The sequence below is a fragment of the Saccopteryx bilineata genome, chromosome 8, assembly GCF_036850765.1.
Source record: "Saccopteryx bilineata isolate mSacBil1 chromosome 8, mSacBil1_pri_phased_curated, whole genome shotgun sequence".
NCBI lineage: Eukaryota > Metazoa > Chordata > Mammalia > Chiroptera > Emballonuridae > Saccopteryx > Saccopteryx bilineata.
The window spans coordinates 17,168,302-17,181,797 of record NC_089497.1 but is presented as its reverse complement, the minus strand read 5'-3'; positions in this window follow the sequence as shown (position 1 = coordinate 17,181,797).

The following is a 13,496-nucleotide window of genomic DNA, read 5'->3' as shown; positions in this document are numbered from 1 at the left end:
GAAACAGATCAATTTATATATTTTTGTTATCGTCAAAAATCCTATTTCTTGAAAAAACAACCTAAGAATAACGTGTCATTTCTTCAACAACACAAATGTTTACTGCCTTATTGTGTTGTAGACACTATTAGAAGTAATGAAATTTCATAGAGGAAAATAGGTGATGAATAAAGATATTGAATATAATTGCTTGATGCATAATTTTTAAGGAAAGTATTTTGTAGTATCAACTAGGGCATACTGATTTCCAATTTTCAAACAGGCTTTGAAGAGGTAGTAATTGAACAAGAACAGCATAAATTTCTAACCTAAAATTCTCTTCTATCGCAAAGGACAGAACACATTTTAACCACTCTAACACTACAAAGCCTTTTTGAATACAAAAGCCACTAGTGCATGAAATGATTGATGATGATACTTCTGTTGTTGTAAAGTTGTAATCTGTCTCTTGTTCAAATGGGATGCCAAGATTACTAATAAATTCCCTAACACTGGAGAAAAAGGCCTGTGGCATGGAGTGTGTCAGTTGGAAGAGAATAGATTCCTTTCCTGAGCTTGCTTGAGTACAGGTTTGAAATCCCTATCCACAAAATAGTTTTTCTTAAGTTTCTTGCGATCTCATTCAGCAGCCAAACCTGATGTGAAAGATGGGAGGATATTATAAACTTTAGTCCATAGTCCTTGTGGTAGATATCATATTGACATTTTAAATTAGGTTGTGCAGTTATAGACCCCACGGAGAGCGTTACACAATATTAAATCTATACACTGCATAACATTTAAAAAGTGAAGTGTTTAATTCTAAAATATAACTGGACTCAAGGGTTCTAAGTAAGTAATTGAGGAATTATTTTTAAAAACTGGAAAAGCTATATTTCTTTAAGTTTGACTTTCAACATTTTTTAGTCACTAGATGCCCATATTTGTATTTCATATATATTTATATGATACATAAACTATATATGTATTTTTAAAATGTTTTATAATCTCATATGACTACAAAAACATACATAATCCATAAAACACACAAAAATACTTTTCAGCAAAGTAGTATGATTATTTTGATTATTAAAACTGTTATAGTACTTTTAAAATTTTATTTCTAAATTTCTGGAAATATTTTATATCCCAATCTTTATTTTGACATTAGTCACAAATTCACTTATATAGTTAGTGATTTTTTAAAAATGTTTATTATTGATTTATTAAAACTCTTTGTGTTTTAGGTCAACGACCATTTCTCATTCCTGTTATTTTACCATTGTTACATCAGTGATTTTGTTACCATTTTAATATATTTGACTACAGACATTTACTACAAATATTTAGAAAGAAAAGATTTTTATTTCAATTTTGTTTATTCTTCCCTTAAGATTACATTTTGGTGTTTCTACTTGTTTTCAATTATTAGTCACCAATAGATTTTCTCTTGTATATGGTACAAATTGTCAATTTTAGCTATTTTAATTATACTGATATTTACTTGTGTAAAATGCAAAGTGATCAAGTTATATTTTCTCCTAATAATTAAGTTCCTATAAATTGTATTTAGTCTTTATTTATTTACTTATTTTGTTAAATCTCTATATTATTAAACCAGGACAGGCAATGCTAATGGGCTTTACCTTGGGTGTCAATTTTGATTAAAAGGCAACAACTGTGAATATGCAATATGCGAGAAAAATTGGAGTTCATGATATGATGTAGTGGCAGAGAGTAACAGGAGGGGCTATGCAGATCTCTCACTGACGAAAGAGAAAAGGCTACCGGCACAATCATCTGCATTTAAGCATGTGTTTAAAGGTTTTATTTCTTCCTCATTTTTTCTAATCATTAAAGTAGTCTCAAATCTTATGTCAGCAGTATTATACTGATCGCAAATTTTTCCATTTATTTAGTTTCTAATAATAAAATCACTACATTGTTTTTTCTCAGTGTTTCCTTTCAGTTCTTACATTTTAAACTAGTTTGAAATAAACCTTAGAATAATAACATGCATATAGATAATTTTATTGAACTTTCTTTATATGTGTTAATTAATTAATGAAAAATGACAAAATTTAGTAGAATACAAATACACATTTTTATTTCTCACAAAATATTAATTAGTGCTCTACAGATGTTATTCATTTTATTTTATGTGTGATTCTCATAATTAATAAGATCTTTTTTTAGTATATTCTTAACTAATATAAGGAAATTATGATTCTTTTTCTGCTAGGATATGTAGAAGAACTACTAAAATTGCTTATCTAGTCATTTTATGTCTAGAGAACTTACTAAATATTTTATATTCCAGCAAAGTATATTTGATTTTCAAAGTAAATAATTATATTTTGTGTTAAATGTCATTTAGTCACTTTCCTTCTTATAGTTGTTTTTTTTATTTCACCTCTTTTTTTAAAAGATTTTATTTACTCATTTTTAGAGAGAGAGAAGTGGAGTGGAGCAGAAAGCATCAACTCCCATGTGTGCCTTGACCAGGCAAGCCCAGGGTTTCAATCTGGCGACCTCAGTGTTCCAGGTCGATGCTTTATTCATTGCATCACCTCAGGTCAGGCTTTTTATTTCACTTCATATTTCTGATTATTAGGGCTAAAAATATTCCTAATTAGTTTTGTTAAAATAATTAATAATAATGATAATAATTTTGGACCTGTTTATCACCCTCTTGATTTAAATCAGAAAGACTAAAATAATTTCAGGCATAACATATTAGGTTAAGTATAAAATATTTCATAATACTAAAAAAATTAGTAATGATGTTATATACTATCAAAGAAAATAAATGATGATGATGATAGATAGATAGATAGATAGATAGTAGACAGACAGATAGATAAATACCTGCTTTTATGTTAACTACCTCTTCTTACCATGCTCTGCCAAACTTGAAACAGTTTTTGTATTCTTTCAGTGGTATTAAAAGAGTTTTTGGTATTTAGTCTTCTTAGATGCATGGTAGGCTGAACTAAATCACTGAGGGGTTCAAATAAGTCACAAATTTTGTATTTTATTTGATTTTTTTCTTGTTAAAATAGACACAAAATTATATATTTCTGTATATGACACCAAAGCAAAGCTCCACTTATTTATGCTGTATTATTTTTTATTATTATTTAGTGTGAAATATTCTCAAAATTTAATTTGAGATTTTTTTTAACACAAGGTCAAAGTATCTAAGAAATCACTGCTTAATTCCAAAATACAAGGAGATTTTCAAATTAGAATTGTCTGTGTTTACTTCTGACAATCCACCATTCATTTTTGTGCTTTCATATGTTAAGACTTGTTATGTCTATCAGCATACTGTCAATTTTTGTAATTTTTATGTGTGCTTAGAGAATCATTCTCACTGTACATGTGTGATACCAATTAATACATGTGAAGAAACTGGAAGGGATTGTCATCATGTTATTTACATAATTTTTGCTTTCAAGACAAAAATGTCTAGGTGTATGTCATTTAATGAATTAAGCTACCAAATGGTTTTTTTTAAAAAAAAAAACAAATGGCTTTTTAAAATACATGTATACATCTATACATTGAATAAAACACATCCACCATTATCATTTGTAGAAGCTATGGCAAAAGTTAAAAAAAATGACAACGTAATTTCAGTTTCTACTTGAAACACAAATTTAAGAAATGCAGGCTTACTTCATTTTATTTTGCTTTGGTTTTCACTATGCTCTTCATAGTTATTGTGATTTTTACAAATTGAAGACACTCCATGAGCAAAAAGATACAACTCGCTTTATTATGCCATTTGCTTTTCTGTGGTGGTCTGGATGGAACTCAGAATATCTCCAAGGTATGCCGGTACTACAATACAAATTAGTCCTTGGAACCAACCACACTCTTTAGTTTCCTGCGGTTCAGATAAGAGCCAATCAATTTTTGTTTTCCTAAGCTAATTCAAGTTGTGTTTATGTGATTTGCAACCGAAACTCTTTTAAGCCAAGTGGTTATAAGACATGTGAAAACCCCTTTGTAATTAAGGTAACCACATAATTTATCATCCAAGCTGGGACACTTGTAAGAATGAAAAAAAAATGCTATTTGTAATTTATACTTGAAAATCAGCCTATACTTGAGGTGCTTAGAAGAAAACTGCAATGTTTGTTCGTTCCACCTGTAATCAACTTACACATTGCTCTAGCAGTGGCAATGACTTACTTTGTCACCAGCTCTAATAATATCACGGCAGGTACTACACAAACAAGTCTGTACAGGAAATCACACAACTTAATATATCTAAATTCAAATGAACACACGCATGAAACATTTATCTTCTCTGATTCCAGTTCATTCTTCCTATCGTTTTAAAATTCACCCCAGGATTCTTTCTAGTAAATTCTCTTGATTAATAACAGTCCAGACCAGGACTTCCTAGGCACATTGTTCTTCAAGTAGATTCTTTTTTTTTTTTTTTGTATAGATGTACATACAATAAGATACCCTTGAAATTCATTCTAATTCTGAAAATCTTTTAAAAACTCTATTGAATTGGTTCATGGTTAGTCTGAATTGTATGACTGGAAACTAAACAATAGAATCAACAATGTGCTAGTTAATTATATGCATAATCCACTCAACATTTCTTTAAACTAAATATAGTATAACTGAATAGCCAAAAGTTCACTATGTGCTTGGTGCTGTTTTAAGCACTCTCTGTAAAACTCATTTAGTCTCAGGATCCTCATATTTTAAAACTCCAGGGGACATCATTGACATACATGTAAATGGTGCCTTTAGGGTTGTGTAGTTTTGCAGTCTTATTTAATCTTTCTAAAAATTCTATAACTTGTTACTTCTATTGTTCTCACTTTTTGAATTAGCACAATAAGAAAAAATGTAATTAACTCATTCCAAGTATGTCGACAAGTAAGTAGGAGAGCTGATTTTAAAGCTAAATTTGTAACCACATTAATTCATTGAACAATTATTAATTAAGCACTAACTTTTGTCAGGAAACTGTACTAAACATTGAGAATATGATTGGTATTGGTTATTAAAGTGTGTGGGCGGTACAGAATGTGTCACCTCAAGACGTACCTCAGTGGTATAAAGATTACTTATAGCTAAAGACAATCAGCTTCGGGCTCAACAAAGACTTATTCCCCTCTCTCTAACTACTTAGAAGAACTTAAATTAAGGCTTTGTGTCTAGAATAAGAGATTATCTGCAATAACTTCCATTGACCTATCCACAGAACAAAAAAAAAGCTTCTATTCACTAAATGTCCTTTCTTATCATCCTGTAATGACCCTGTGAAGTCTCACCACAAGATACATTACTCATCCCTAGCTCAGGATGTCTTCTTATATACCTCAATTCCCCTTTCTATCTCAGAAACTCTCCTGCCTGTTGGGTCTTTGACACTCTCAGTATGTGGGATTCACATACATATGTATGCATTAAATTTGGTCATTTTATCTTGCTAAAATGTATGATGTCTGTTTGATTATTCAACCTTGAGGTAAAGTTAGTTTCTCCTTCACAAATGGAATCTATCTATCTATCTATCTATCTATCTATCATCTATCTATTCACCTATATATTTATCTATATCATATTGGAATAAATACACATATTATTTTTATAATTAATTGGATACATGCACATATGTTGCCATATATATATATATATATAAGCATGAAAGATAAATAGTTGCTAGACATTTACACTATAATACATTTAACTGAAATTGTGATACATGAATAATTTAAGAAGAAAATAGAAAAAATAGAAAGAAAATCCATAGGCTTTGTCATCTGAGGATGGAACTATATAGATTAAATGCACTTGTTTGTAATTGTTTATTTTGCAATAAAAGAAGGAGTGAAACAAGGTGACTAAGACGAACTGTCAGTGCAGTGGGAAGACAGCATGAAGTGAGCTGGAGCTGGCAGTATACGCAAAAATAAAATTCTAATCAAACTGACTCAAAATTCCTTGTTTGCTCTTATTTGCAGATTCCCATTAAACACAGCTTGCCTTTTTAGTTACTGTTTCATTAGTGGTTAAGATCCAATGAATAGATGCACCACTGTCATGTGAAACCTGAAGAAATCCATTTGATAAAAATGGAAACTAAAAAATTTTGTTACTCAATCTCTAGAACAAATTTAGGGCTCAGGAATAAGGAATATTATAACAACCATCTTTGTTATGTTCAAAGGAAGCGCTTCTTTGTACTAGTGAACAACTTGTTATTGGTGTAGAAAAGAAAAAAATTATCATCTCAAAATGTGTCTCTCTGGTATGAAGATTATTTTATTTACAAGAAACAAAAGACTCAGGAGGAACATTTAACTTTCTTCCAAACTGCCTAAAAGAATATAAGATAGGAGGCCAGTTCCTGGAAGAACTATCAGCATAATGAACAAAGCATAACTTGAACTAAATGTGGCAAAGAAGCAGGAAACTAGTAAGGCCCACTTGATCCAAGTCTTCTTTGTGTTCTGTGTTCTTGAGATCAGCGGTTTTCAACCTTTTTACACTTGGGTACTGATAACCTAGCCATCTGGAAATGGAAACACACGGCAAGTAAAGTTTTAATTTATCCACATATCAGTGCAACACGGTACAAGCTGGCGCTTGATTTTTGAACCCTTCCTCCATTTACAATGCATTGAATACTACATAAATTTGTCCAAATGCTTTTTGTTTATTGTGCATGATTTGTAAATGCTCTGCATAGTGCAAAAAGTTGATCAAGCCTGACCAGGCAGTGGTGCAGTGGATAAAGCGTAGGACTGGGATGCGGAGGACCCAAATTTGAGACCCCGAGGTCGCCAGCTTGAGCACAGGCTCATCTGGTTTGAGCCAAGCTCACCAGCCTGGACTAAAAGTCGCTGGCTTGAGCAAGGGGTTACTCGGTCTGCTGAAGGCCCACGGTCAAGGCACATATGAGAAAGCAGTCAATGAACAACTAAGGTGTTGCAACAAAAAACTGATGATTGATTTTTCTCATCTCTCTCTGTTCCTTTCCGTCTGTGCCTATCTATCCCTCTCTCTGACTCTCTGTCTCTGTAAAAAAATAAAAAATAAAAAATAAAAAAAATAAAAAAGTTGATCAAACAAGCCTACAAGTTCCAAAAATATCTAAGATTAACTTAACAGTATCTTCATTGATGATACAGGCAGATAAGTGGCAATCACCCTCAGCATAAGCAAATTTGACTAAGAGCATTGGGTTTATAGTCTGCATACAACATCAGAGTGGTTCAATCTTTCATGGACCAGGACAAAATTTCTGGCAGACAGTGGTTGAAAAACACTGCTCTGGATGGCCCAGCAAATATTTGATTACTAAATATTAACTCTTCATTTCCCTGTAATTTTCCTTATAATTATTTGAAGTCCCAAACCTTGATTTTCTTCTCTTTATTACTGAAAGAAATGTATACCAAATTTTGCCTTTACTATTTTTGTAATTGTTTTATGCTTATGTGAATTTCCTGTGTGTGTGTATTAAATTTGCTTTGATCTTATTAATCTACCTCATGCTATTGTAATTATTTGAACAGCTATAAGAACCACATTGATATATAAAAGGAAGTTTTTTTGAGTAAGTTTAATAGTCACAAATTAATATATTCACTGTATTGAGTCTTTGATTACCATTCAAATATAAATATATGAGATATAAAAACTTTATAGCTCTAGCCAGTTAGATCAGTTGGTTAGAGCATCCTTCTCAAACACTAAGGTTGAGGGTTTGAATCCAGGTCAGGGAACATATCGGGAGTGATCAATGGATGTGCTACTAAGTGGAACTATGAATAAATGTTTTTCTCTGTTTCTATTCCTCTCTCTCCATCTCTCTAAAATCAGTCAGTAAGAAAGAACTTTGTATAGGAAGAGTATAGAATTTAAACATATATAACTCATCTCTCATTTCTTTCAATTTTTTTAAACTTTCAACATTCCTGCTTTAATGTAAAATATTAAAATACTTAGAAAAGAAAATTACATCCTGAGAATCTATCTCTGATTGCAAGAAATAATGCATGTGAGCTTGTTAGGATTTAGTTTGTGTTTAGAGTTGTGGTAACAACCTTACGTGAATGTAAAGTGAGATTTCAAGATCATTTGCTTAGTAAGAAGAAATGCCATACAAATGATTATTTGTCATAAACAATATATCATGACCGAAAAAAAACTTGTTTCTTGAACCTGTAATTTGAACATCAATACTTCTATGTAATGAATAGTTCAAAGGAACAACCACTAAATATGTCCACTGTATTGCCATTGCCATAATTTTTTAAGTTAAATGGTGTTTTTCTATAAAAATGAGAAAATAAGGCATTTCTATTTCTTTACAATAACTGTAAAGTGCTTTAATAGTGTTTGATATAGAGTAACAAAATTCTAGTAAATGGCTTTATCCTCTTCTTCCTCAAAAAAATTTATACAATCAATTTATTTTGAATTTGAAATGCATTAAATTTTCTAAAACAGTATGATTCATTATCATTGGCATTTGAAAATCTTCCTACAAAATCCATAACAGTTTCCTTCAGCATCTGCAGCATGTATTATTAACTTTTGTGTGATTCAGTGCCTGAGAGCTTGTTTGACACAATACACACTGACTGCAATTCATTTTTAAATACATTCAATGACTCAGCTCATTTTTCTTTTCTAATACAAATTAGAAACAGATTATTGGCAATTTCCAGTTATCGTGCTTTGTCAAATCCCTCATTGACTATAATTTGTTAAATTTTCACTTTAAATGCAGACAGAGTAGGCCTGGAGAAAGTGTACTGATGGTGATTTTTCAGGAATATTATGGTAAAAGTGCAGTTTGTAGAAATGCAGTGCCTTAATAACCTAAAAGTTTGAATAAAAATTTTACTATAGTTAAATCATTAAATACTGATTTACAAAAGTAGTACTAGATATGTAATATATTATATTGTTACATTTTGTGTTTGTTTTTTGTTTTATTTAATTTTTAGTTGAATTTATTGGAGTTAACATAATTATACAGAATTCAGATTCTCAATTTTATGACACATTTTATGTACTGCATATGGAGTGCTTAACACCCTCCAACTCTAGTCCTCATTCATCACCATTTATTGTCCCTGGACCCTCCTTCAGGTACCTCCACTCCAGCAAAGATTTTCAACAAAATATTTCATATTCTTAAATTCATTTATTTTGGAGAAGTATAAATACCCCAAAGCAGCCCCCAAATATTTTTAGTATTACTATGAGATTTAGATGTTAAATATCATAATTGTGACCCCAAATCCTGGACCTTTTTACAATTTGGTTTCTCGACTAAATTTGCATGACTTACAAGTTAGCAATTTGGACACTGACTCTGCTTATGTGACAAACTGCACTCCCTGCCCTGTCCTTCTAATGACACAACTTCTTTTTACAAGTTTTCTTCTCAAGTTCTAAGGGAAACTGATGCGTTGTTCCGTGTCTGTGACACACATTGGGACTAATGTCTTGTGTCTCGAACCTTTGGCCACATCTACTGGTTCTACCTGCTGACATGAGTCAATAACTAGAGATGTTCAATAGCTCCTACCAAACTCCATCCTACTTGCACAAGCTTACAATCACATATTGTTTAGTGATTCAGTTCACTGTTAAATGAGATATTTATTTTTTATCCCTGTAAATAAATAGCCTTAGTTTAGGCTAACATAGTTTCTTAATTATTGAAAAGAATACAGTAATGTTTATGTAATCTATGAATGACATTAATCTAATGTTTAAAGTTTTTATCTATTTTACTTCTAAATGATTAATCAAGTTAGAAATATTATTAGGAATAAAATAAGATGTATTTTAAGTTGTTTTATTATTTTACCTTATTTATATTCAACCTCTGTATTCAAATTCTGTGTGTTTTTTAATGAGGCTAGCTTCTTTACAGATTCCAACATAGTGTTGCAATTTCATTAATATAAGAGCATATAAAAGTCTTAGGTCATAAACACATTCAGTGAATAATATAATTGGCTTAATTCTAAAGAACCACTGGCTCCATGGATGATTTAATCTCAATTTTTAAACTCTCCTTGGAAGATCCAAGAATGTTGCATTTCTAATCAGTTTATGTTAATTTGGTTTGTAAATGATCTTTCCTACTTTCCTTCCTATCTAATTTTAAATGATCCTCTTTGACTAGATCTAAAATACCTTGAAAACACGTGTTTTTTTAATTTTTATTCATCTGACCCTGTCCTGTTATGTCTGCTTTTGAAATCACACATACATAGGCTAATTATGAATATTAACTATTCTCTTGGAATCAGAGAATGAAATAAACTCTGGAAGAGAAGGATTCAATAGGAAAAACAATGAGTAGCTCAAGAGACCCAGACTTGACTACGCATTTAGAAAAATAAAAAAGCCAAGAATATGAAAAATTAAACACCTTGATTTGGAAAAGACGGTTAAGGGTCAAAGACATAATAAAATAAAGTGAGAGGACTATAAGAAATAATATTTATTGACCCTCAAAATTGATATTATTCCAATAAAATATAGTTACCTCTAATTATTCTTCATTCTTTTATAAATATATCATAGTAAGATTATAACATCTTTAACAAACCTTCTAAAAATACCTCATTACAATACTATACAATAACTTTTAAAAATCCCAATAGTAACATGTTATACTAAATTTTTATGAGTCATTATGGGATAAAAAATATTTAAAAATCTGGAAGTAGATTTAACCTGTTTTACTTAAGTTTCAACTTATTCATTTTCAATCAAAAAAATTCTAAATCTGAAAATATAAAAGGATATAAGATGCTTTAAAGCTTTAAATAAGACAGATTTTAAAATGTATATTGTCCAGTGTTACAGTTTTCAAATGTTTTTAATAGTCTAAAATTAACATCACAAACATAATTTCTAAAATTATGGAAATAGAAAATGTGTTTCATTATTGCACAGGGAAGAGAAACTAAAATTAACTTTTGAAAAATATTGTAAGAATTTGACAAGTTTGGAATAAAGGGGGAAAAAGTAAATTAGTCTGTGATTTAAGACTACCTAAGAAAACCCATATACATCACAAAAAATATTTTAATACATGAAGAATTAAAACTATAGTTTTGAGGGAGAGACAGGAGGAGAAAAGGGGCTTTTCTTAATTATAGAAAAACTCAGTATATTTAAAAATATACTAGTGATGGCATTTTTATGATCTCAGTTTCACTTAGGCAATATATATAAATGTACATAAAATATGCTATTATATGATACATTACCCACTTGGGCTCTAATTTTCTGCAATACAGAGACCAAAATTTCTGAAGTGGAGTATTCAGCTACATTATTCAGTAAGGACAAAATTTTTCAACACCAAAGCCTACTTCTCACTTTTTCAAATTGAGGCAATTCTGGACAATAGAGAAAAGTATAATCAACATGCAAGTGTTTAGTACACATTTTTTTGTCATCAAGGAGCCAGCAATCTAATGAAGGAGAGCCTAAAGGGACTGGTTGCCAACTCCTCGTACAAGGAAAATCATATCAAATTACCTTCTATGTGCCTTTCCAAATAACTCTTATACTTCATTGATAATCACAAATAACTCCTATACTTCATTGATAATCACATTCTTTACAGGTGTGAAAACAATGTCCTTATTATATGTATATATGTTACAAATAAATATATATGCAGTGTGAAGCAATCTCATTTAGTTTTACTTCTTTCTATCTTACAGGAAATAAGTTATTCTTCGTGCAGTCTTTGGTCATTTATTTTTCTTCCACAATAGTTTGTAGTGAGATTCATTTATGTGGTTATATATGTAGTACAATCATTATTTATATTGTGTTGCATTCCATTGTGAAATATGCTGCATTTTATTTTCTATGCTTATATGAGTAGATAGTTTTTATTTTGAGGTTATTGCTAATTTTGCTCTGATCAATATTCTTATATATGTATGGGCATAATTTAGAATCATTATTCTTTGTCATATATATATTAACACATAAATCAGAGCCTTATCAATGTTGCAAAGATGCAATTTTGAAGAAAAGAACAAAACTAGGGGACTAACACTATCTTCTTTAAATTTTACTGAAAAGCTATTGTAATCAAGACAGTGTGGTATTGGGGAAAATATAGACAAATAGATCAATAGAACAGAATAAAGAACCTACAAAGAGACTCCCATAAATATAATTAACTGATCTTTGAAAAAGGAGTAAAAGGTATTCTTTTCAGCTGGGTAAACTGGACATCCATGTGCAATAGAAATTAATCAAACACATGTTTAATACACTTCACAAAAGTTAACAAATTGGATCACAAACCTGAATGGAAACTGGGTAACTATAAAACTTTAAGAAGATAACATAGGAGAAATATCTAGATGTCCTTGGGTCTGGTAATGACTTTTTATTTAAAACACCAAAGTCACAATTCATAAAGAAAAATGATAGGTAAGCAATCCCATTAATATTAAAATATTTTACTCTAAACTGATGTCAGAGGAATAGCAGGGTGAGAGATCACCATGGTCTCTCCCACTGAAAGTTCAACAATTTGAACAGCTACACCTTAAACAAAGGATTCTCAGCTCAATGTAAACACACACCTGAAATATCTGTACATTGAAATATTTAAAGGTGAACAAGTAGAAAAATTTCAAAAAGGCAAAAAGAAAGGAGGGCTTAAACAAACCACAGAGACAATCTTGCAGCTGAGAGCTTGTGGTGGAACTCAACCCAGAGAGGAAAGAAATCTGGTTGTGGCGAGCATTTCCTTCAGCTGAAAGGAGCAGAGAGATTTGGTAGGTGCTGTTGTAGGAGTGATCAGCATCAGTTGTGACAGAGCCCACAAACCTGAGCAAGGGCACAGCTCAGGGATGCTGCCACAGTTGTTGTGTGGTAGGCATTCCAGAGAGAGAAACAATGCCACAGAGCCCTGCCACCTGTAAACCCTCAGAACTCATCTCTTTTCACCATTGGTGTTGGGTTATGGAGCATATTATCTGTAAAGCTGGGACTGGAACCCAAAAATCACTATTTACTTGAGCAAACTGTATATTCTGTGACTGGTCCCCAGTCAAAGAACATGGCGACCCCACAGAGGTCTGCCAACATTACTGGGAGGTTCCTCCAGCAAACACTACCTACATGCATTGTGCCAGAGACATGCTGAGAGTCAACACTGGAGTTTCACAGAGCTAAAAAAATTGTGATTCAGTGTCACTTACTGCAAACTATTAGAAACCTCTTCACAGTAATTTGCTAGAGAATTACTGTGATGCTTACATGGAGATGAAACTCATCAAATATTATAAATAACCAAGGTAACGAGACAGTTGAAAAAAAACAAAAAAAATCCCAAAAAGCAAATTGAAACATGTGGAAATATGTGATATGAATGACAAAATAATTCAAAATTGCTGTTCTGAAAATGTTCAATGAGATGTTAAAAAATACAGACAGGCAATTTAATACACTCAGACTAAAATAATGAA